Raw genomic sequence first — 25,480 nt, forward strand, 5'->3', positions numbered from 1 at the left:
TCATATTGCTACGGCACGTGTTTCTGGATCTGTTTGTATTTTGTTTCAGACGGTGACTTGCGATTCTGGAGATGCGAAAGAATGTAAGTACTAAATGTTATTAAAAATATAATTAAAAGAATCTCTTTTGTTATCATTGATGAATGCGAAAGGCAACATTGTAACACAGAGTGAATTTAATAAATCCTAGTATCTTTGTTTTTTTTTGGGACATTATTATGATTTCTTTTCTACATTTACTTATCTTAATTTTACTTATTAAAAAATAATTTTGAAATTAATTCAGCAAATATTTAAATTATATAACAAATATTATTTCCCGCTACACAAATATATTCCAATCTAACGAGTCGGAAATAAAAGTGGATAAACTTCAGACAGACCATGCGTATAATTACTGTATAAATAGAGAATAATTATTTTTCTTCTGCGCGTAATGCTCAGAGTGCAAACCGCGCACTGTTTAATGACGCAATTAAACACGTTTTCCGACACGCGCTCTGCATTAAAAAATATTATAACGTGGATTTTATAATCACAAAGGGATGACTACCGGTTTATAGAAGTAAGACCGTGACGGATTCGACAGAAAAGCGATTACAGAGCTTGCGATGTGTATATTTGTACACATGCATTTGTACGCAATACTGAAAGGCATGGAGGTGCATATGAATACACGTGACACAAGGGTGAATCGATTGTGCTGTTCCACGACTAATCGTATCGGTGACATTCGTGTCCGTTTGGAACGATCCTATAGATTGCATATGCGCGATGCAGGTGTATATCAGTAATTGCGGCATACCCGTTTGATTTCCGCATCGTCGAACTTCCAAGCGGTTACGATTTCCCGTATTCCCGATCGCTTTCAGTTCCATTTGCGACAGTAGTTCCTGCCATTTGTTTCGCAAATAGCAGCAGTTGTCCTCACAAATTTAAGTAGTTACGGATTTCGATACAAAAATTATTTCTTTAACAGCAATTGCGATATTGAATGTTAAGTATGTCAATATTTTGTGTCAGAATATAATGGCACATAAAAGTTTTCAATTAGTTGTGCTTTTCTTTTATTTTGTTTTAATATTTTCGCAGTTCATGTGGTACTTTCTTAGGACAAGAGTTTATAGTTCGATATATTTAAGAGAACAAACATTTCTTTACCAAGAAAATATTTTTAAATTTCAATTTCATGCGACTAAAATGGTTTTCAATGGGTTTCAATAGATTTCACGGAGAAAAACATTTCTTTTCTTTCCTTGAAAAGCGGAAAAATACGCGGAAATCTGACACGAGTGATTCATTATATTGTACGATATCCTAGAAAGTTTCATAAATATCTTTTGACGTATAGAGCAAATTGGGATCACGGAGATCAATTCTATGGATATAGTTCGCTTCGTGGACGCTGTCATCTGCGATGCTGGATTCACACCACTCATCGGGAACCATAGGGGTCCGAATAAATCCCCGGCTGAAAATTGCCCCGCGCTCCCGCTGTTCAGGTATCACTTAAAGTCGAAAACTAATTTGCTCCGGCTGATCTATTCCCGCCGGGCGGCCAACGAAACGGTTCGTCGGTTGACTTATTTTTAAGCCCCCGCCCCCCCCCCCCCCGCCCGCCCGGTAAATGCGTTGTCGGGGCGTGAGAAAATTTTGCGAATCGGTGTTTTTCACATGGTAGTTTCATCGATGTTTTCGGCCGAGTGCTCTTCGCCTTGCGGCATCTTGGCACGTGTCGACGTCTAGGACCGAGATGGCTGGCCACCTCTTTGATAACGTTGCGTAATAGCGATATTTGCGCGCGTCTGAACACAGAAACGCACGCAATCCGCATTTCGCACGAAACATCATACGCGATATGTGCATGCCAGAATAATTTCGCAGCAGTCCTCTCGTGTGTCTATTGCACTGCATGTGCAATTAGTATACTTGGCTTTTGATGTACTAATATTAATTCGCAAAAACAAAAAGATAGATTTGTATATCAAATCAATGCATTATAATATAATGTAGTACAGTATTAATATATATTATTTATTAAATAATAATTGTAGATCAGATTACCTTATTATTACTATAATACTTTTTCTGATATATAATATTATTAGATTATTTATTTATATCAGATACTTTTATATATTCGTCACAAATATGCGAGGAAAAGAAGAAATGATGTCCGGCATACGGAATTATTTTGATTCCCGAAGTTTGTCTTCAGATGATATGGTATGGATGTCACGTGTATTTTATATATAGAATATGTCATGGCTCTTCCTTTCTCTTCATTTCGCCATATCGGCATGAGACCGGAGCAAAAAAAAAAAAAAGATAATATTTCTTTACCCCGGGTAGAAAATGTATTCAGTGAAGTTTTTCTTGCGTTGTGGGAAGCCCTCGTCGAAGAAGTAACTTCTTCTTGGCCTCTGTATTTTTACCTTCCAATTTTTTATTCTGTTTTCTTCAAATTGCGACACGCCGTTGTTAGAAGCGTCGCGTCTTTTTGAAATCATATCTCGTTTCGAAACTTCTGAAACGGTTTTCAAGTGATGGAATTGGAGCGATGATTTATATATATAACAGAAACACACATGATATTTTTGGAAGAAAACTTTCATATCACGTTTTTACTGCGGACATAGACGTTCAAAGTTTTTGAATATTTTCATCCATTTTTATGTATGTCTTAAGGAAATATTTTTATAACATTAAAAAGATTCACATATACACGTGCGTCTCTATGGATTCATTTTATTCCGAAATGAAATTATCCAAGAAAAGGTAAAGTCGCATTGCAGAACGAAAATCGATTGCACAAATGGTAACAAAATTTTCTTCCGGAACGAAACTCACTTCTGTAAAGGGCAATAAAATTTACAGTGAAAAGAAACTATTAACTGCATTAGGCAAATGCGCTGCGCATTGCGCGGAACGATCATGCCAATTAATTTCCTTCTGATATTTTCAATTTCAACGGTATCCTTGTTGCTGCATTAAAATAGTCGCTTTTAAATTAGTTTTTTTTTTGAACGTGTGCAACGAGATAAAAGTATGAGAAAAGCCAAAAACGCGGCGTTGGATCTCGAATACGCTTTCGTGGTGATTTACGAGGGAAACGCGTTAGCATAAAATGTATCCGTCTGCAATTCGCTGTTTGCAGACGACGCATTTTTTTCAGTACGCTGCTGATTAATCCAGGGCTTTATTACGATTCGCCCCGGCATATTGTTCTCTTTCCTTATCGTCTCGTTAAGCGCGATTTCGCACTTTGGCGCCGGCTGGCGATTTTTCGGGTGAGAAAATATATTCCGAGAGACAAAGGCGGTAATATTTTATCTTTGTATCTAACGAAGTAACGCGGTCTACTTTTCCTCTTTTTTTTTATTTTAAATAAAACTGAATTTTTGAAAGACTTTGTGTCAAAAATTGAACGTAAGTAGAGTAATATTTATTTTTAAAAACAGTAATCAGAATCGGTTTCAAAGAGAAAATAGTTTCTTTGTTTTAGTTTTACATAATTTTATGCAAGATGAAGACTAAAAGAAAAAGCCTTTTACTTTTCGTTTTTTAAATTTATACTCTTATAATTATTTATCGAGAAATAAAAAATTCTACAATTTAAGAGATTAATAAAAACTATTTTCGCAATTGCGATACGTCTATATTTAGCCATGCAACTGTTAATGGAAAATATTGGAATTACCGGAGACTAAGCGGATTTTTTCGAGGTAAGCTTCTACCTCCATCAGACGCCGATAAATCTTTTTTCGCAGGTTTATTCTAGGCCATTCTGTACATACATGTAACATTCTTGTAGATGTTGCACGAACATGGTGTAGTCATGTCCGTGTGGTTCGTTTAGTTACGCGAGATCGAAAGATAATATTTATATCGATGTGTGAACGATAGTGTATTAATACACATAGAATATTCATTTTTCAACGACAGTTACTAGAAACTGAGTTAAAGAAAGTGGTTATTGGTCTCAGTGTCGAGAAGCTATCAAATATTAGCTTTAACAAAATTATTTTTACTATTGTATTAGAGTTTAAAATGTTAGCACAATATTATTACATAACAAGAGGAAAGAAGATATTTTAAAGAACGTAAAAAGCTTCTCTTAAACTTTTTAAAAATTAAACGTTTGTATTTTAAAATTGAAGGATGTAAAAGCTTCTAAAAATTTCTGTGCGGTTTCGAGCAATTAGCTGAAAGGTTTAATTCGATTAAACTAAAAGATTCAACCAGCTTCACAAATTAACCATATGGTTCAACACTATGATATATAGGGCGTTCGCGAGCAAAGTGTTAAATGACGAGGCGTCGGAGACCCGTTGAAAATTGGCACGCACATTCGTCGTTGAAACTTTTATTTACCAAGTGGGTCGCACCGGTGTTACGCTTAGTTTCGTTGCCCCCGCGAAGTGGAACGGTCAGGAAATGAGATGGGATTAGTGTCAGTTGTAGGTAATAACGCCGTAGCGCGAATACAGCAGCTGTTACCGGCGTCGTTTCCACTGCGGACATTGCGGAACAAAGCACGCGGCTCTACACCGGAATCTTATTCTGGTTCACGTATTTGCATAATTACGTGACTTCGTTCGCCCTATGCCTGGACCAAGACGGTATCAATCTTGCTGACAGAACGACCGCGATCGTCTCTAAAGAAAGACCGTATCTTTCCGTCTTGTTATTTGGAAGAAGCGCGACGAGATTCTTTAAGAGGAAACAATAATTTAAAATTTTTCAAATAAATTTTAATTAAAAAGTTTTTCTTCAATTAATTTAATTAATCAAATTATTATATTACTTTTCCTCAGGATATAATGTGTGAAAAGCAGGATACATCCGCATGGATGCTTCGCCCTTTGCATAATCGAATCATTAATGCTCGACTAGTTGTATAAGAGCCAACCATACATTTTATATGATTTGCTGGCTAAAACATATTTTCCTGAAAATTTGTTAAATTGTCTTCCTTTATTCTTGCCGCCTTGTTCATTTTCAATTGTCTTATGAAAGACATTTTACTTTAAATACTTTCTTCTCTTTCAAGATCATTTAATCCTACGACGATTAGTGCTAATAAGAAAAATTTTTATTAATTTTACATAAATTCACTTAACATCTTCATAATAAATATTCCTAACATAAAAAAATATCTTTTATATTTTCAAGAAATAATTGGCAAAAGATAAATTTCATTTTTCATCATTTTCCATTATTTCCCATTAGTTAGCGTCTAAGCCAATGTCGACAAATGATGGATGAACGCTTTTCTGTTGAGATACATTTTTTGTGATATAAACTTGATGATGCGTAAAATCATTTTGTCGTTTGTTATAACTGCAGCCAGACACCTCGATTGCTATATAAACAGAATTATTTTCGTCGCATTCTATACTCATCGCGCTTCATTATTTTTACCTTTGATCTAATTCAAATGGATGATCATTTTTCAATAGAGTCTATGTATTTTAATCCTGGCTGTGCTTTTTCGAAGGTGCCTTTGGAAAATTATTTCTCTGATTGCAAATTATTGTTTCTCGGAATCATTATTCAGTTACTGCGCGCGAAATGTTGTTTTTTATATCATTTAACACGAACAATTAATTTAAATTTGAAAAATTGAGCGAAGCAATTCATGTTAAAATGTATCCTAAATAAAGTGCAGACGAAATTTAAGTTTCCAGTCGTCAGACATCTCGTTAAAGCGTCCCGGCACAACGTCTGGTGTGCTTGCTTTAATAAGTGTTAAACGCTTTCACGCTCTAGCGGATATGTCAACGGAGCCAATTCGCGCAGAAATGTTTGTGACGATGCGTCTTAAGTTGTTGTTTTTGTAAGAACCACGTTTTATGAAGCGGACAAATCGACTGTGAAAAAGTCTAAGGTTGCGGTAAACCCATTGAACCGCTGGACTTCACCAACGCGTTCTGATCACCCTATTCATGCCGACGCCAATTAAACGAATTCATTAGGAACTTTGTGCGTGTCGCCACGTGAACGGTTAGTCCGATCTATTTCCAGAGTTCTCTAGTTCTGATTCGTAAAATTTTGCATCTGATATTTCGCGTAATCAAGATACGACGCATGGCAATTATATAAGTAAATATAATATTGCAAATATTGCAAATATAATTTGGTCAATATAATTGGTAAATAATGATTAATTTGCGAAGCTCTCATTAATACATATTTTACAAGTTATTGAAAAAAGATGCTAATACGAGGGAATAACATTGTTAAAAAAAAAAATTATCGCAAATTTTATTTCAATTTTTACCGAAACCTTTTATTTCATTGAATATCAATGTCATGTTTGTTTGATAATACAACGATTGAATTTTATAAGATTACTACTTTTCGCAATTTTCGCGGAAAATTGCCCACTCACCGAATTGGAAACGCTCCACATACGAAGCACGAAGAAATGTACGGAATTCCTTTAGTAACATTATTATCGTCTTGTAATAGGAAATTCCTTTCATACGGGAAGACTACTTTGTATCGGCAACGTGCGCGTTCACTCTTTGAGATCGATGTTCGTAACTATTGAAGTACAATATTGGTGCCAACTACTTACAAGTACTTGCGAGAACTGTAATTGGTGTCCGATAATTTTATTTTTACACTTGCGAGAAATGTTCCAACAATATTTGAACAATTTTTACAGTTTCTACCAGCTTCTACTTACCATTTAATTTCGATCGAACAGGAAAATGGATGGATGAGAAGATTTTGTTTTTCCTGATAACTTCGATTTGATTAAAGCGTCGACTGCAAATTCGAATATTCTTTGTGATAATGAGTCTGTTTAGAGTGTTTTCGCTGAGATGTTACACAAGTGTTAAAATTAAATAATTTATCTAAGCTCTGGTAGGCTTATTTTCGAAATTATTGGTTTCAATTTAAACAAAATTGGAGAACGTAATACCTAGATGAATTAATTATTAATTATCTTTAATCAAATCTTAATTTATTTAAATAGAAACATTTTTTAATTAATATAAATTCCAATAAAATCAGTGCAGTGGCGATATTTGTTTAAAAGGCAAAATATGCGAATAAAAATGAAAAGACTAACAGGAGTTAGTTTCTCTAAGCAGAAAGAGCCTATCGTCGGCTAAGTAAAATGATCAGCTGTCGCTTTCGTTACTGCCAATCCTCTAAAAATACGAATAGTCTCTCTCTGCTGCGAATTTTGCTCTTCCTACCGCAGAGCTCTGAATCAACTATAGGAACTTCTCAGCTAATTTTAACGCCGCCGAACACTGTCCGGCGAACGCTGTCCGAGAATCTCGCGAACTTCGCGAGACTGCGCGGCCTTGACGACATTGTGAAGCGCGAACGGACATTCTCCCGCAAGTCCAAAACTCCTATTCTCGCTATTTCCTTTTTCGTAAGTCTGTTTGTGAAAAATAAAATTTAAAGTTTAAAGCGAGCCAAGCTCAATACAATTTACTATTCTCTTTTATTGTGACTAAAAAAAAAGTTTTCTCCGATATTCTGACTGACATTTCAATGAAGGATTTCAAGAGTGTTTTTAACAGTTAAAACGTTGCTGAAATAAAAGTATAGACTCAGAAGAATGAGTTGTAATCAAATTTAAACAAGTTTTGTCTCTTCAACAAACTCAATTGTCAAACTATAAAAGAATAGAGAACGGAGGTTCAAGTGACTTTGGTTACTTATATTAGTTTTAAGTTTTGGTCAACCAAAAACATTTTTCTGATGCATTTAAAATTGATTTTTTTTTTATTTAATATGAAGATTAAGCGATTAAGAGTGAAATATGGATATTAAATATGAGAAAAGAGAAATTAAACTGGGGTCTAACAGCTCGATTCACTCCCATGTGCGAGCGGTTGCTCGGCGTTAAAATTAATGGACGACGAGATTAAAGTTTTTTGTTTCTCCAGTCTTTCCGTCCCGTTAGTAGTACGAGAGGTTTGCGCGCGATGTAAAATCTTTTGAAGTAGATGGGGTGCGTGTGTTGCAAGACGCATGTTTACTAAGCAAAAAATTAAATGTGTCGGTTCATCGCAAAAGGAAATTATTCGTTTATTTTTAATAAATTATAAAATATAATTTACTGAATATGTATATGTGTCACGAACGTGTAAGTAATGCGCAAGTATATTCATGCAATTTTTTTTTATAATTAAAAACTATTTACATCATTACTTTTCGTTTTCTAATAAAAATAATATATAGATAAAAAAGAAATATATAAGTGAGAAGAAACATCCATAAAGATTTCTTTTTTTGAGTATCAAAAGTAGTCGCAAAGAACAAAATCCTCTTTTTTTGTGTTAATAAAGTGAAGCAGAGTTCATTATATTACACGCATGTTACGACACTCCATAAAGCCTAAATGTTTCGCGCTATCGCATCTCGATGATAAACAGCGATATTTTTCTCGCAAATTTTTCCCCATTCCGTTTTTTATTAATAAAAAACCATGTGCTGGATAGTTATCTTCACCCCTTGATCACTTCAGGCTCTTGAGAGATAATAGGATTATAGCATGAGAGATTACCGGCCGCACAAACAACTCTAGCACCCGTGTGACGTCAACTGACGAAACAACCGCCGTTTATTCCGTGATGTCGCATTGTGCCGAATTAGAACGATGAATTTGATAGCTCGACAATTGAAAGATTCTGCGCGATACTAATCTGACCCACTTCCTTCACAACTTAATGAAATCGATTGAAATAAATTGATTCCCGCAAATAAATAGATTTGCGGAGCTAAATAAAGAAAAAATCATTAAAACTAATTTAGATCAGATTTCTCTACTTTAAAAATAATGTTTTGAAGTCTTTAAAAAGTAAGATAAATTACTGCTGACTGTCGGTTATCATCGGCTTTTATCGTAGAAATTCTACGAAGCTCGCGAGACGGATATGATGAATCTTCTTTTGCAGTCAACAAGAGTCAGCATGGGGCATTTTTCTGCCTTTGCGTCATGTTTTGTCCACAACTCTTAACACTTTAACCCGTACGATTACGTAGTTCCGATTTCGCAGCACTGGGTGTAATTAAAGAATTCCACCAATTTCTTTTGCGTCAGTTAATTCTATTTTTAGAACACCCACAGTGTAATTTGGCTCTTGATGATAGTATTATTAAGTGGTATTATCATCTCTATATATATATATATATATATATATATATATATATTCCGTGTTCTAACTGTGTTTAAATATCATAATATAAAAAATATAATAGCGGAAACAAAAGAAAAGAGAAGAACAATAAGATAACAATATGATTAATGCATAATACAAAAGCGTATAGAAAATTCAAACAGTTTTATTAGTTGTGTAATAATGTATAAAATTTATCATATCAACGTTCCCGTAATTCTTTCATTGGGGGATTTGGAGCACAACACGTGATAAGGAATACGAAATCGCGGAACCCTAGAATCCCTAGAATCAATCGGCGATTAGTACGAGCACTATGCAGAGGATTTGAATTATAATGCATCTCCAATATTCACTGAAATTGCGAATAATGGGATCCCAGGTGCGGACTGCAAGGAGTGTCTGGTTTGTATAACTCAATCGAGATCACGTTCGTGAAGATGATCCGACCCTTTGTTTAAAAAAGTAAAATAAAGCCTCAATAAAGCCAAAATATCAACGCAGAAGTTACACCTTTTTCTTGTTCAAATTTGAAGATATATTCCGTCTCTTGTCTAGATTTAAAGCTGTATGCTCATAAAAAATATCGTTTTAGTTACTATGTGCTTTTTATTATGGCCATTTATTCAAAAAATTGTGGTCGTTTGCTTTGAAATTATCCTATCGTTCTTCCTCTCTTCCTGTCTCTGCAGACATGCTAGAATGTAATTTGGATAATGGTATTTTTACGACGAATTAAAACTGCATGTCTTCTTTTAATGCGACCATCGAGGTCGGTTTGCAAATGCAATTTGCAAGTGGAAAAGAACGCGATTTGCGGGTAATGTGAACTTTCGTTGCGATAACAATAAAGTATACGGTTTTAATGAATACATCTTGCATTCTCCTGCGAGGTGATATCTATTTTTTAAGTGTAGCGTTGCGAAATATATTGAAATTTTTCGTAGTACACAGATATGTATTTATTCACGACAAATTTTGCATTGAAAACCGAGCGATATTGATGTGAAGATCTCCTCAGATTTCTTCTTAATAAATTCAGTAAAAAAAAAAGAAAAATGTTTGAAATTCTAAACTGGAGGTAAAATAAATTTTCTTATTTATGTTCGGATATCTGAAGCTCAACCAAAAAATACCTAGACTTTCATCTCATTATAAGTCGAGAGTTATCATTGCTTTGACTATAAAACAAACAACGTTCTTATTTCCTCCGCGATATTTTTAGCAGAGTTAAAATAGTTCCAGGACAGTACTAAAAAGGGAATAAATCACCCAGTTTGTGGAATGAAGATCGTCCTAAAGAGATTCCGTTAAGTCTGGGGTTTATCTCCGGGATCTTTTCTTCAGAACTCGGAGTTACCAAACCAGATATTTTACGGCGACGAAGAATCATTGAAGTAAAAAAGAGAATAGGCATATTTGCCGCGCTAATCTTCGCCCTTACAGTTACGTACTTCTTTTCACGCTTCATTATGCTTCTTTATTCTGTTTTCATCTATCTTATCTGGCCAGCAAGGACGAATTTCGTGCAGACGAAGCGTAAGAAGCGTACACATCTCGCCGGTCCTTTCTTTGCGTCCATCAGTAACCGTTGAATCAAGGACGCCTGTGGGGATTTTCTTCGTAACGTATTGACGTCGACAGAATCTTTTTAGACGTCTATTAGAACTGAAGAGTTGACCCCAATATTTACGTCAGATATCTTGGATTACGATGTCTGTGAAAAAAAGCTTTTTAGGTCTTTTACCGTGGCGAATAAGTACTTTAGCAAATAATATCAATGCGACATTAATTGCTATTGGCGTGTAATATGTGATAAGAGCTATATAAGAGCTACATTATATAATAAGAGTTTTTTGTCAATAGATAGCCTTGAGAATGCGTACACATATTTTTGTTTTATGGCGTATTCTTGATTGAATCTCGCAGTCCACAAACACTGGATTCGCTTCGCCAGAATTTCGATGAAAACATTTCTCTTCTACTTGGAAGATCAAGACACTATCGTATTTCGGTGCGTTTTGCAATCTCAGTTTACATCAATTTCCGGTATTCATGTGAGTTTCTTCAAACTCTCATTTCCAGATACGGCTTGTTTTCGATATTTTTCATATCGATGCTCAAAATCAATCTTTTTCTCGAATCACATACGAAGCAGCAGCGAATTGTATTCTCACGGATAAGATTTTCCGAGACTTCCACCGACGAATCACTGGGAGAGTAATTTAAGTTTTCGAGGACACCGGCGTGCAATTTATCGTTCTGCGTTTTGGAACTTAATTGAACTTACGATCACAGTTTAACTGTAAGTCGCATATGGTTTCAACGGGTTTCCGCATCGAAAAGAGGTGTCACAGGCTACGATTTGAAGGCTCCCGCAACCGCAACTTGATATTTTATAACTGTCGGCAAAATTAAATTTTTTTCTTTACGGTAACGTACAGACATCCACAGTATTAAAACTGCTAACCATTTATAGAATTTAAGATTGGAAACTTAAGGGAAATTATGTGGAATGTTTTTAGAGATATAACACAATTTCAGTAAAACATCATGCGATGTTAGATCACGTATTAGGAATATTTCTGTTTTACACAGTTATTTTTTATCTTATCATAATTTTAGCAATGTAGCTTCTCTTGATAAAATTAATGTGTCACTCAAGTATTAACGATGCTGCTGACAATTAATTTGATTCTGCATCTGACACTTCATAAGAACGCGACGCGTGCAAATAATTGAATTCAGGAGGAATTCAAATAAATCTCTGACTGTGCCATCGCGCAAGCAGCGAATTTACGATGGCTTTTCATTAATCAGAAAAACGCTGAAGCGAATGGGTAATCATCATAATAGCTGGTTTGCATAATGCGCGATTTCATCCAGCATCCACATTCGCTGTTCGCCAACATGCGCGCGTCCGCAAATATTGACGATAAAAATTAAAAATTCAAGCTCAATCAGGAGTTTTGTTATCTTTCATGGATATTTTGTACATAGCGTTTTGTTCGCACCTACCATTTTTCCTTAGCTACAATCGATAAAGGCTAAGGTAAAAAGAGATTGCTTGCAGTTTTGAGGTTCGCATAATTTTGAAATCAGTGGTGTAAAAAAGAATAGCTAGAGATAAGCTTAAACCAGTTTGTCATATAGATTTTAGTTGAGCAAAATTTTAATAAAAATGAGTTATAAATTCGGAATTTTTAACGATCCTAGATTAACATAAATCTCAAATCGAAAATTCGTTAAAGCAAAGCTTCCTCGAAGCGACTACAGAATATAATTATCTTATAATTTATTTACATTTTTTGCTGTCATATTTATAGCGTTATCTGGCTTAGCAATGGGATTTATCGCGGGGATTATTCCGCGATTGTATTTGATGGTCGCATTTTCAGGATGATGCGCACTCGCAATGCAGAATTAAAGTTAAAATTGTAACACTATAGTAGCAATCCGTCTGCATTGTGTCGTAAAGGCAAACGAAATTCTCCGTGACAAGAAAGATTCACGAATTACGGAAATAATATTTCTCTATCTCGCGTGCTTCGCAGTGTAAAACGAATTGGATTAAACATAAATGGAACAGATGGAAATGTGCAAAAAAAAGCGTTGTAAAATTTATGCTTTATAAAATTTATACATCCAATCCTCTTTCATATTCCTATGTTTTCTCAAAGCTCGTTTTATATAAAATTATTATTATATATATTATTAGTGTTATTAATATTACTGTTTAAAAGTAATGTTATTGTCACATGCCGATTAAGTAAAGTAAAGTCTGTAATTTTCTCTCAATTTGATTTCACTGTTTTAAATTAAAATGAATTTTTTAATGCTGAAAGCTAAATCGGCTTAATATGTTAAATTTAATTATGTTTTTATTACCAGTTGTTTTTTTATCTTTCCAGACAGAAATTATTTCCTTTTTTCTGTAGTATCCTACATCTAAACTCGTTTATCTCGCGTGGATATAATAGTGCCATAAAAGTACTAAAGTCGAATTAACGGCTGCAATCTTCTCTCTGATGCAACAATGAATAATCTACACAACGACACACGAATATGCGTTGCGCTTTCGGGCGGCATCGCCGTTATTTCGGTGTTTAATCAAGCGGGAAAGCGCATTTTATCAGAGGTGCTCTGCCATTGTGCGGGGTCATCTTATTCTTCGTTTAATCAACAAGAGACATCGTTCTATTTATCTCTGTCTGCATGGTCTACAAGCTAATACTTACATAAGTCGCGCACTAGACTTATGTAAGTATAATACCGTCGAACATCTCGCGATAAGAAAGACGTAGGACATAAGGGATGAAAGGGAACAAATGCGCGCGCCTTGCTGAAAGCTATCTTACGTCACAAAGAACACTCATTCGTAACAATGCGAATGTATAACAGCAATTTCACGATTGTATCAAAAGCTCTCATCTATCATTCATCTGTTACTTTTTATCCATTAAGAAGAATTAGCTGAATCGTGCAAATTATAAATTTACATATATTTAAAATAAGAAAATAAATAATAATCTAAAAAAATTATAATTAAAGATAAGTATAAAAAAGTCATAATGATAATATAATAATCATGATAATAAGATGTTCATGCTTTGATTTAATTTGAATTTACACTACTTTCTGACAAATATAATGCGAAAAGTTAATCGCAATCGTTATTAATCCGTGAGAAAGAGAGAGAGAGAGAGAGAGAGAGAGAGAGAGAGAGAGAGAGAGAGAGAGAGAGAGCGTGAATTTAAAAAAGAATATTTCTGTTTCCGAGAGAAAAGTATTATTTTCAATGAGATTTCGCTATTTTGCTGGAATATCGCGTAAGAAGATTACAGGCGAGCTTTCGGCCGGCTAATTCATGCAGCGGCTAATTAAGCAGTGCAAATTACGCTTCGCTCATCTACGAAACGAACGTGCGAAAATCGGCCTAGTAATATCGCGACAGCTAATTCATGACGAACAATGAAGGAGTGTCGGCCGAATCGTTTATGCGATAGTGTTAGGTGCGGCCTAATTTACAGCGGATAATGTATTCACTTGGAAATTTATGAGCGTCGACCACTGTAGCACACGGTAATTAGTAGTGCACAAATTCGACAGAATGACATTCTCTATTATATATTCTGAAAGAATGATTTCCTTCTGCAGTGTATACTATGAAAAATTTAATTCCACTTGAATTATATCGTAGCTCTTGTCAACCTACTTCATATGTTTTCTCTGCTTTACGCGATTTAAAGCAGAGAAATATAAAAAGAAATAAGTATTCGTTACTTTTGGTTTCTGAATAATTCGCGCGAGGATCTTCCGACATATGTCGGGGATGGTAAAACACACCCTTTTTCCTGTACTATTAAGTCGGAAATTCTTCTCTCAAGCTACGGCGTGTGCTTATAACTAGGAAATTTTCAAGCGTTGTGCAAAGCGTGTCATAAATTTATAAAGTTGTGCGTTCGTAAAACGAAAACAATGAGAATCCCTTTATATCTTAAAGTTACATATTCACTCTGCACAAAATTGTATTTCCCATGGGATGACACTCAAAAAAATTATTTCCTCTGTTAAAACATTTAACGTTAGATCATGTTATTTTATCATGTTAAAGATATATTTTTGTCTTCAAAATTCGATAAAAATTTAAAAGCATAGACAAAAGAATTAATTTTTTCTTATCTTTTCGTGTTTTAAGAATGATTAATAGCTTTTTATCTAAAGATTTTCTCCTCCTTTCAGTCTTAAAACACCAATTTTCCGTAAAAGATTCGCGAGACATCTTAAAAAAAAAAAAAAAAATCGTCTTAATCTCTCACTTAAGTACATCTAAAGAAGTACGATTTGCCATATCTTGAAATGAAAAGAGTGACTGTAATATGAAGATCTCAAGTCTCAAACGCGTTACTGCAATGAAAAGAACGTTTTATTTTATCAAAGCAACGACAGTTTCGTCATACAAAATGCAAAAATCTTAATGCCGTCTAATAAATCTAAACTTAAAAAAGTATTCTAAAATTTTTAACATATGTAAATTTAAGTACAAAATATTCTAAAGCTGTCAAAAAATATTTTTTCTTTAAAAAATGATTTTAAGAAATTGTAGTTTTTATTTCAATTTATGAGCGCAACGCATTACTTATTTCTCGATTTATGCGCCTAATGTTTTCCTGCACATCAAATGTCAGATCTCGAAATTTTATCGGAAATTCACGTATTTCTCGAAAATGCAGATTGGAACCTTATAAATCAAAATTAGAGAATAAGTGGTGCCTGTGAGCGTAATGATGAGTAAACCATTAGCTCGTAAATCAACTGAAGAGTATAATAAGCAGGTTAATAGCGCAAATTTAATTTCGATTTAACAAACCAATTCATTCGACGTAATTTCATTACCGCCATCGTTTCATGTTCTCATTTAACTCAAGATCCATCTATTTTTAAATTCAAAATAAATCGTACGGCAATTTTATTATTTTATCTAATTTAGCATGCTTGTGATATAATTAATTTATATTACGCAAAATATTATAATATAAATAGATTCAACTATCCAATCATTTTTTAATCTTATGATAAAATTGTATGTAACATGATTTTAATTATCAGCTTGTCGAAATCGACAAAAGCATAACAGCGTAAATGTCATAATGAAATCTGCAATGGAATTAGAGATTTACACTTTTCAACCGTTTGTACGGCCGACTTTTTCCTTTCGTCTCATTTGCGTGCAACCACCTGGGAGCTACAATTCATTTCTTTGTCCAAATTTGAGCGCACAAGGGGAACTCATTTGTCTTTCGGAAAGTTTATTTTTCTATATAAAAAACGGAGTATAATCTGACAGAGTTCTGCCAGAGTGAAATTCCGTATCTATGTCACTTCAACGCAAAAACCGTGCATTTACAAGCGAACTCCTGCAGATTTATAAAAACATTGTTAAACAACGAAATAATCCGGTTTCAGCTGCGTTTTACCCGTTACCGTGCGCAAAGAATATTAAAAATTTTTTATCGTATCCTTTTATTATCTGCATTCGCGTATTTGCTTTGTCACACGAGAATTTCTTTCTATTTAAAAAAGAAGGTAACGATTGCTAAGTGTCATTCTCGAGGCAAGAATGTGTGAGATCATTTTCACCATATAAATGATAAGAGTCTGATTGTACCTCATTTTCCCCAACGGGGCAGCTATTTTCTTTGTCGTAAAAGTTCACCGGAGACACGTGGGTGGAAAAAGTGTATGTATTATTTTTAGGTCGCGTCTCTGACGCACAATTGTTCGCCGTATTCGCTTCGCGCCAAATTATGGATCATGCAAAATAACAAAGCGCGAATTTTTGTGCGCGATCAAAAGTCTAAAATCGTGCCCGCTCGCGAAACTGTCTTCAATATTTAGACAGTAAAAAATGTAGCAATTTTTTTTTTAATTTATCCAAAAACCGTGAAATAACTATATCGGACGATTCAAGAAAAAAGTTATATTCACGCAAAAAGTAACTTTTATAAAAGGTATAGAAAAATGATATAAAGCGGCCTTTACGTACAGAAAACGAAGGCAATCGAACAAATGCACGGTATATTTGCTATAGTGTTTCATATTGCTTTGGCATGGAAAATATGCCTTTATTGGATTCTCCGTAGAATATTAACGAAAAGCGGAATTTTTCAAAAAATGAACATATGACATTCTCGAAGTTATTCAATTTCGGGTATATAAAAAACTGCATATTATATAAATTGAGCTATAATAAAGTTTTACGTTTTTGAATGTCATAAATCGTTTTGGTGACGTTGATATCATCAATATTTTCTATCAACAAACGTGTTATTGATTAAATATAAAAATTAAATTGTTTGCATGTAATAATGACAGTCTAACAATTACACAAAAAAAGTAATATTATTATCACCTGAATATCACCTGAATGTGATTGTTTTATGTAAGCGTTCTTTAAGTCTTGCGAAAGTGGCTGAAATTTAAAATAGAGTGCCTTTTAAATCCTGTAAGTATGATCAACAATTTAACTGCTAAACAAACTTTAAAGAAAAAAGTAGCGCACTTTTTTTATGACATTATTATCCCTTCCGTCGCTCAAAGATTTCTCGCGGGAAAAATTTCTCGTACGATTCCCTCTTATTCATCGTGCGCTCTATTAAATTATGTATGCATCGTTCATTTGCATTCGCCTTCGATAATCTCCCGACCCATCTTGAACTTCACCCTGATGTAACCCTAATGACAGTTTCAGTCTCTTTGAACTACTAGCATAAATGTTTTAAGAAAATCTGCATAAACGATTAAGACTTTGTGACTGCTTGAATTTTACTAAATTGTCAGCAGACGCTGCGACAATAATCTGTGCAATGACTCCTTAGTTTGTTATTATTTAATTAAAATGATGAATTATCTTACAGTTGCTCCGGTGTTAGATGTTCTTCCTGAGCCTCTTCTCCTTTTCAGTCTTTCTTGCAGCTCTTCAAGGCACTCACACGCGTTCGCGACGCGAATACGAAAACTGCGCGATATTTTCAACGACATTTCCGACGCGTACTTTGTTACATTAAGACAAAAATAAACTTGCACGGAATATCATCTTACGGAATATGATACGTTCGACACTCTGCAGCGTCTGTTACAAATAACGACGGAAAAGGTTGAGGTCGAAAACTGCGCAAAGTAATAAGGATAGTACTATTGGAGAGAAGGATAACGCGTCGATACGAAACGATCTGTTCTATAAGTGCTGCCGTGCGAATGATAAGGGGGCGATAAACATATTAAAGACAAGGTCGCTCCGATTCCAATTTGGGAGAATGCAAGGAATAGAAGTCAAATTAAAATCGATTCTAAACTAAATTTCAATGAATGTTCGATAAATGCTCTAGTATTAAGAGTTTCGAGGTCAACTCGGGGCGTTTGGTGAAATTGTTTTGTCACTCTTAGTCTGCGTGACCTATATCTCGCAGCTTCTTGTTGTATTTACCCAAATCGAGGCGACCTTACTTTTGATATGTTTACGGCACCCTTTTTATACGCACATCTCGGGGCAGATTGTTCCGTATTGGTGCGTTATTCTCCCCAATAGTATTATCTGTATTATTTCTCGTAGTTTTCGATCTTATCCTTTACGACGTTACTTGTTACGGACATGACACAGTGTCGAATTTGTAACCCGTGCGAGTTTTATTTTATCTTAATGTGACAAAGTGCGCGTCGAGAGTACAAATATTCTGTGATCCGTTTAAAATATTCTGTGATCTTCGTATTCGCATCGCGAACGCGTGTAAATGCTTAAAGAACTGAAAAGAGGAGAAGACTTAAGAAGAGCATCCGGCGCCGGCGCAGCAATTTTCAGATAATTAATCATTTTGATAAATAAGTCTTTTTAAATCAAACATCAAAATACAAATAAATATATTTTGCCATAGATAATAAAATATTTGTTTGCCATTAATTTTTGGAATTTCAAATAAAAGCATTTTTAATTATAAACAGATTAAATTTCCTCAAACAAAACACATTTTATATCAATTAAAAGCTACGAATTTTTGCAAAAAGTACTAGACAACAAAGTGTCAGCTATCAAGCACATATGTGTATCGTTTATTTCATCCAAATTCTTATTGATATTTGATTCTTTTTATTTGTTGCCATTTTCTTTAAAATTGGAAAAATAGATATGCTCTCAACCTACAATCTCAAATCCTACAAAATAAACAAAAAAAAATTAATCGCTAAAAGCTTCGTTTTAGCGTACATAAAATGCAGGATTGAATGGTATTTTCGTAATCGTAAATTCGCGCACTCATACTTTTTCATGTATATTCAAAAATTAAGCGAGAATCTCATATTTATCAATGACAAATTTTGTATATCGTTCTTTTTGCAATAGTTATTTTTATTACTTTTTTGTACAAACTTTTCTTCGATGAACTGATTTCTTATATTGCTCTATGGGAAATTTATGTATATTACTTATGTATATTTATATAAACAGTAAGAAAAACCCCAGTGTGATCTTATCTAGCTTTAGCTGAAAGCTTTATCTTATTTTGCATATACATAGCCCCTTGAAATCAGGGGGCTTCTAGTAAATACAGAAAATGTACTACATTTGTATTTATTTTACAAGTAAAACTCTGATGATTTCTTATACATATATAGTTTATATGTAAAATAAATTTATACTTTTCACTTTATTAAAAAAAATGAGAAAAAAGGGCTTATTTCTTTTAAAATTTATAAATTCAGTTTTCAATTGTTTAAATTATTTAATCACTGAAGAAATTACATGTCGAGTAAATCTTCACAAAAAATTTCAAATGTGTTAAAGAATTTTAGTACAATCTTATATAGAATCTTTTACAGAAATACTCATTTTCTAGAATCTCTTCTATCTGTATAATCGTAAATTTTTTAAAAAGCTCTGTGGTAAACAGAGCGAACTGTGGGCGGAACTAACCCCTTTTTAGGATAACCTATTTCGGAGATTCGCATAGAACGTGTAAGCAGATCCATTTTCGTACCCTATCAGTGCCCCTTTTTGTACAATAGTCATTTAGCCGATGGCGCATCGCGTATCGTATTTGCGCAATGGTTGGAAGGAAAACAAGCTTCGAAATGCGGTGGATAGCGATAATACTGTAATTAATATTGATTAGGAAATAAGAAATAGGAAACGCTATCTGTGTTCCGGTGATTAACGAGCAATCGAAAGATTTGATGCAGGCGTTAATGTACTTTTTCTACTATTTAGACGTTATATGAAAACTTGATGTAAAAAGAAAGAATCCAAAAGTGTAATTTTATATGATACACAATTTGCGAAGATAATATTTAAAACAATTTTTTAAATTATTAAAACTCTTATTCTATTTTTGGAATTATAATAAATTTCATCAAAATGTTTATATTTATTAAAATCAAATGTTATTCATAAATTATACCGCATAAATAAGAAATAATTAAAAAATAAAACATTTTGAATTCTGAAATGTAGAAATATTTTGTATGCTTAATGTAAATAAATTTCATCAATATATGTGTCTGATTGATGTTTTGAAAGCAAATTGTTACATGTGGTGCCCCATATAAAAGTCAAACGTTGTAATAAATGAAAAACAAATGCTGGTACTGCTGACAACGGCACTATTATCTTCGTGTGCAATACATGTACGTTTATTAAATTCTATTAGTATGAGAATGCTCTTTGTAAATTAACAGTACACCAACTGCGTCGCGTGGGCAACAAGCACAGTAATTAAAAAAAAAAACTGAAAACAGTAGAATCATTCTTCAAAATTCATACATTGCACGAATTTTAGAAAAGTGCAGCTGGATAAAAATTGTTACCCTTTGCACAAAATTTTACTTTAATTTGCATATTTTTAAGAAGAAATTTTTAATCTCCATGCAACATTTGTTTCTGGAAAACTCGATAAAGTAAAATCAACAAATACAGACATTTATCAGGACGGCTGTAACAGATTTATCTCACTTTGCAAAGGAAGATGCTTCCTTTGTTAACGTAGACGCATGCTCGATCTTGCGCAGCCAATACGGCGAATTTATGCGTTCAATGTTGATTATTCCATGCGCGATTGGGATAATAGGGATTTAGCAGTGCGTGCTACAATGCATTTGCATTAACGTACATACTACATGCCGCGGCGCTATTTCATTGTAATTATCATCGCCTCTGGCGAAAGCACATTTTATCGTCAATAAAGCGAGTCAAAGAGACTGCGGGCAGGTTGAATTATGAAAATCGATATACATGGGATACGTGGAAATATGTACATAATATATATAAATTATCCTCCGATAGCTTTGGAATATTATAGCTTTGAAATAAGTTCTTTGACAAATCTCTGCGGCTTGATTTCGAGATATTTAGTTGCGAATATCGCAAGTTTTTGAATGAACAAAATTTTGTTTATCTTGAATATTTAATATCTTCTAAATTGAGCCTCAAATCTCATAATGTTAAAGTAAAGATTACTTGAAATTAATTGCGAATTTGGCTGTTTACTTACAATTTCGATATCTGATTTACTAAAATTTTTTACATTGCAGAATTATGAAACTTGTTAGACTAAAAACATTATTTCAGATTGTTTTAGTCTCTCTTCGCAAATCTCTACATATAACTATCAACAATCAATATGTAAGCTATAGTTCAAAATGTTAAAGGTGATCGAACCATATTGAACAGTTTGCAAGTGCCTGAGATGCATTATTATTCTCTGTGTACACGGTGTAGCTTACATATTTGACAACAAGGATAGTCCGTGTAACTTGGTTACTTCTAAAGACATTGATTCCAGTGTAGAATCGAAATACTATCCTGTTCTCTTGTCGATAAACATAAATTATTCCTACCGCGTGTATCAAATGATATCAGAGGCATACAATTAATTCCACGCGATTTGATCAACTTTATCAATTATTGGGAGAACAAATATCTCGTTGTAGTGACGCAGTGACAGTATAATTGAATTGGTTATCGTGCAAACCGCAGAAGTGACATCGCGGAGAGCACATTGCGGAATGCCAGATACACAAATGCTTACGATTGACAAACACGTCATGCGCTGTATAGAGTCAAAGAAAATGTCAAACAATCTTGGATTTGAAAGCTCAATATAAAAAAAATTAGCAAAAGCTAAAATGTAATTATTGGTGAGTAGATATTCGTGTTATTGATGAGTGCTGGGAAAATGGTCGCCTTTTGTGACCGTAAAATGTCAAAGAGTTACGCATTCCTTGCAGAAACTCTAATTTCAACAATTAAAATTTTACCGATTTCTCTCTCGAAAATATTATATTTCTATTCAGTAGTAACGAGTTTTATTGATAAAATAATAAGTTAATAGATACTATTATTGCACATATTCAATTATAATATAAATTAATGATAAAATTGACAATAACGCATTTCAATGCATTGAACGGTATTGTTAATTGTCCTGTCAGCAAAACGGTAAAAGAAGATAAAACTGCATCCGTTACTATAAATAATATAATCACCATCATATGTCGCGTCATTTATTACGGATAAAATTATCAGCTGCATTGTTCGATGACGTTATGAGTTACGGACGCAATACAAAAAATTTATGGACGTTATTCAGCACAATGGCGACAAAACTCAATTACTTTGTTGCGAGAATGCATGCATTATATATATAGAAATAAACGCGACATGCAGAGAAATTATTAGCGATAAACAGAATATTATACGACAATGTTTATCGACTCATCTATATGCTTCAGATAGGAATTCGTTTTACTTGCGAAAATAAACAAATTGGTTTGTGTAATCTTTAAAATTGATTCTATGTTAATAAGCGATCTTATTAACATAAATAAAATATCTGGCATGCTTCTGAAAAAAAGAAGACAAATTATGAGTTTAATATTAAAAATTTTAAACAATAAGAGAATAATTTAAAATGTAGCAATTTATGTTCGCAATTTGCATGTAGATATAGTCCACATTAAACTGCAAAGGATCATAATACTAATTATGAACATAAATTGCTGCAACAATTTTGAATGCTTTGCGGGAATCTCTCGCATAGTTCTCCAAATATTCGAGAAGCAGTGTAATTCTAATTAGCATATTATATTAATGGAATCTCTATAAAATTTCTCAGATAACATTAAGTTATTTATTATTAGGTCACGCTGAGAGAATCAAAATAAATATGAAGCTCTTGATTTGCTTATTTGTGAAAATTAATTTAGATCGTAAGATTTTAAGAAAATTTTATAGAATTGGAATATAAAATATACATAAGTTAATTATTTCAATTCTTGTTTCTTGTGTTTTTAATTTTTTGCTTTGCCTATTCTATTTTTCATTAAATATATTCTTGTTTTCAAGAACATTTTTTCAAGTTAAAATTTCTTTCATTATCTTTCCTTAAATTAAACTTATATGTATAATTTCGCAAATATTTTCTCTGCCTCTTTTCCTCCTATATTTAATTGGACAGGCTATAATTAATCAAACTATACTCAGAAATGTGCTATATACGTGCTTTTCAATAGCCAGCAGCAAATTGTGGTTTTAGACTTGCGAGGATGTGTTCTACCTTCCGGGTATTTCAAACGTTCGTTGGGGATACTCATCGAGCAATTTGGTCGAATTACGTAAATGTGCAATGAATAACTTGAGTGTGATTGCGATGAAAGCTCTTCCAAAGCGGCAAATAGTGCAATTGAAAGTTTTTTCGATTAAATCACACTACGAAATTTCTTGCCTGCCATCAGAGAGAACACTATTATCTTTATTATCCAAGTTTGATGAAAATGACAATTCATTCTCAAAATTTGTAACTTGTTTTTTGTTACAAAAGAAAGACTAGGCCGGTAATTTTTATTATTACTATTATATTTTTCCATCAGCTGTTAAATCTGTATTTAATGAATACTGCTTTTAAAGTTGCGATAAAAGTATTTAGTTTTTAATTAATTGGAATTGGAAATTAAATATCGTTTTTCCTTTTACAATTTTTGATTTATGAATAATTAAAAAAAAATTATATGCACTACTAAAATTTATGTCCGTTAAATAGCATATCGAAATTACGATCTATAAAATTCGCGGCGAATAATTACATTTGCTATAAAACTTAGTTTTTTTCTCTGCAACAATCGTGCTAGTTAGAAAACCGAGAAAAAAGTGAGATCGCGTCGAGTGATCTCGAGAAGGATTCAAGTTTCTCAAAGAGAGCTCGAAGACTGACAATCTTTTGTATGGCTCAACAATCTTTAGAGTATTTCCGCCGGTGGTCGACCATAGAAGTTAGATCAAGAGGTTTGTTCCAGTTTACATCTTTCTTTCGACTTTGAGATGTTACAAAGAACGGTCTCCAGATATGGAAGAAAGAGAAAGTAGAGCGGAATCTCCCTTGCGTCTTATAGAGAGTGGGATTTATAATCATGGATGTCGCTCCGGGGTACTATCGCGATTCAGAGATCACCATCGAGAGATCGATGTGTTACTCGTAAAATATTTTGTCTCATATATTCGCGAATTGGAAAAACGGGATGTGTGATGCGCGTCGCACGTTTCGCTTCGGAAATGGCATGTCAAAAAATAGATTTATCGCGTTTGAAAATTTTATCTATATATTGTTGAATTTTAATGCGAAAAATATTGAGACTGTAGAGTGATTCTTTTCTGGATTTGAATTTTGTAGTATAAATTGCATAAAATTTGCGTAAGTTAAATCGTAACGATTAAATAAATTGTATTTTTTATTTATTTTAGCTTGCATATTTCATATATAATGAGGATTTAAAAGAGACATGGATATTTTCCATGGATATTTTAATGACCGACAGCTTTTAATTATTTGATCAAACAATTATAAAAAAAAAACAAAAAACAGTCATACACTGCAGGGTGATTAAATCAATTAATTCGCACCAACGTACCGTGTCAGTGCGCAATTATTCTAACCTAACAACTTCTAGTTGTCGCACCAAATAAATGGTAATTGCACCAATTATTGTAAATGTAACAGTTAAATTTACTCACCACACGATGTACCGCTATTGCTATTCTGCTTTCTCATGTTGCATTTTGCATCGTTGTTCTGGACACTCATTCATAAAATGATGGAAAAATGCAAATCGATCGAAAAATTATCGCTGCACGATCGCGTGTATAATCAACAATCGCCGGTTGCTCGCTTTGACACTCCCGATACTCTTTCGTGCATAAAATTTACATTCGACGGAAAAGACTATGCGAGAAACACATAGATTTAACGGAATTTGTTTTTCCATCCCCTTTTAATTAGCTGATATCTGTTCTGAATCTGGCGTGACTCTGAAACGACGCGAAACGCAGGTTAAAGGCTCTTGCAGACAGGACGCGGAAAAAGACGACATGATAGCCAATCAACTTACAACTTTTCCATAAAAGCGAAAAACTGATTGGCTACCGCGTCGCTTTTTGCCGCGCAATAACCAATCAGTTTTTCGCTCTTATGAAAAAGTTATAAGTTGATTGGCTACCGCGTCGTCTTTTGCCGCGCGGCAAGCGTTAATCTTACGTCATTAATCAAACAAAACACTGATAAGCGTCAAGTAAATTAAACTTTAAATATCGTAAAAAATTAAAGCAAAATTAATTTACTGTGTACTAATTAAAGATTATTTAAACTCTTATTAACTACAATAATGGCAAATTTATTTATGACACTACTTGAAGCGCGTCTTCTGACTAGCGTGGTCACATGCTTATCTCTTTCCGGTGGCGCTTTCGCATCAAGACGGCACGTATGTTAAATCGCTCCGTGATTTTTTGC

At 33.7% G+C, this 25,480-nt stretch overlaps 1 protein-coding gene across 11 annotated transcripts in view; it reads right to left on the reverse strand.

Annotated features, from left to right (window-relative positions):
- The window catches only part of LOC105675790 (FMRFamide receptor), a 49,850-nt gene that overhangs the window by 17,015 nt on the left and 7,355 nt on the right, over window positions 1-25,480 (reverse strand). For 2 of the 11 annotated variants that reach the window (XM_067359988.1, XM_067359982.1), the window contains one exon: window positions 24,706-24,999. The exons of 8 other annotated variants lie outside the window; for them this stretch is intronic. The gene's annotated coding sequence lies outside the window, so the exon portion shown is untranslated. Of the gene's footprint in view, window positions 1-805; window positions 2,825-24,705; window positions 25,000-25,480 lie in introns of those variants that run through there. One more of the 11 variants, XM_067359989.1, reaches the window with a different exon arrangement.

Source organism: Linepithema humile, chromosome 7, assembly GCF_040581485.1.
Source record: "Linepithema humile isolate Giens D197 chromosome 7, Lhum_UNIL_v1.0, whole genome shotgun sequence".
Lineage (NCBI taxonomy): Eukaryota > Metazoa > Arthropoda > Insecta > Hymenoptera > Formicidae > Linepithema > Linepithema humile.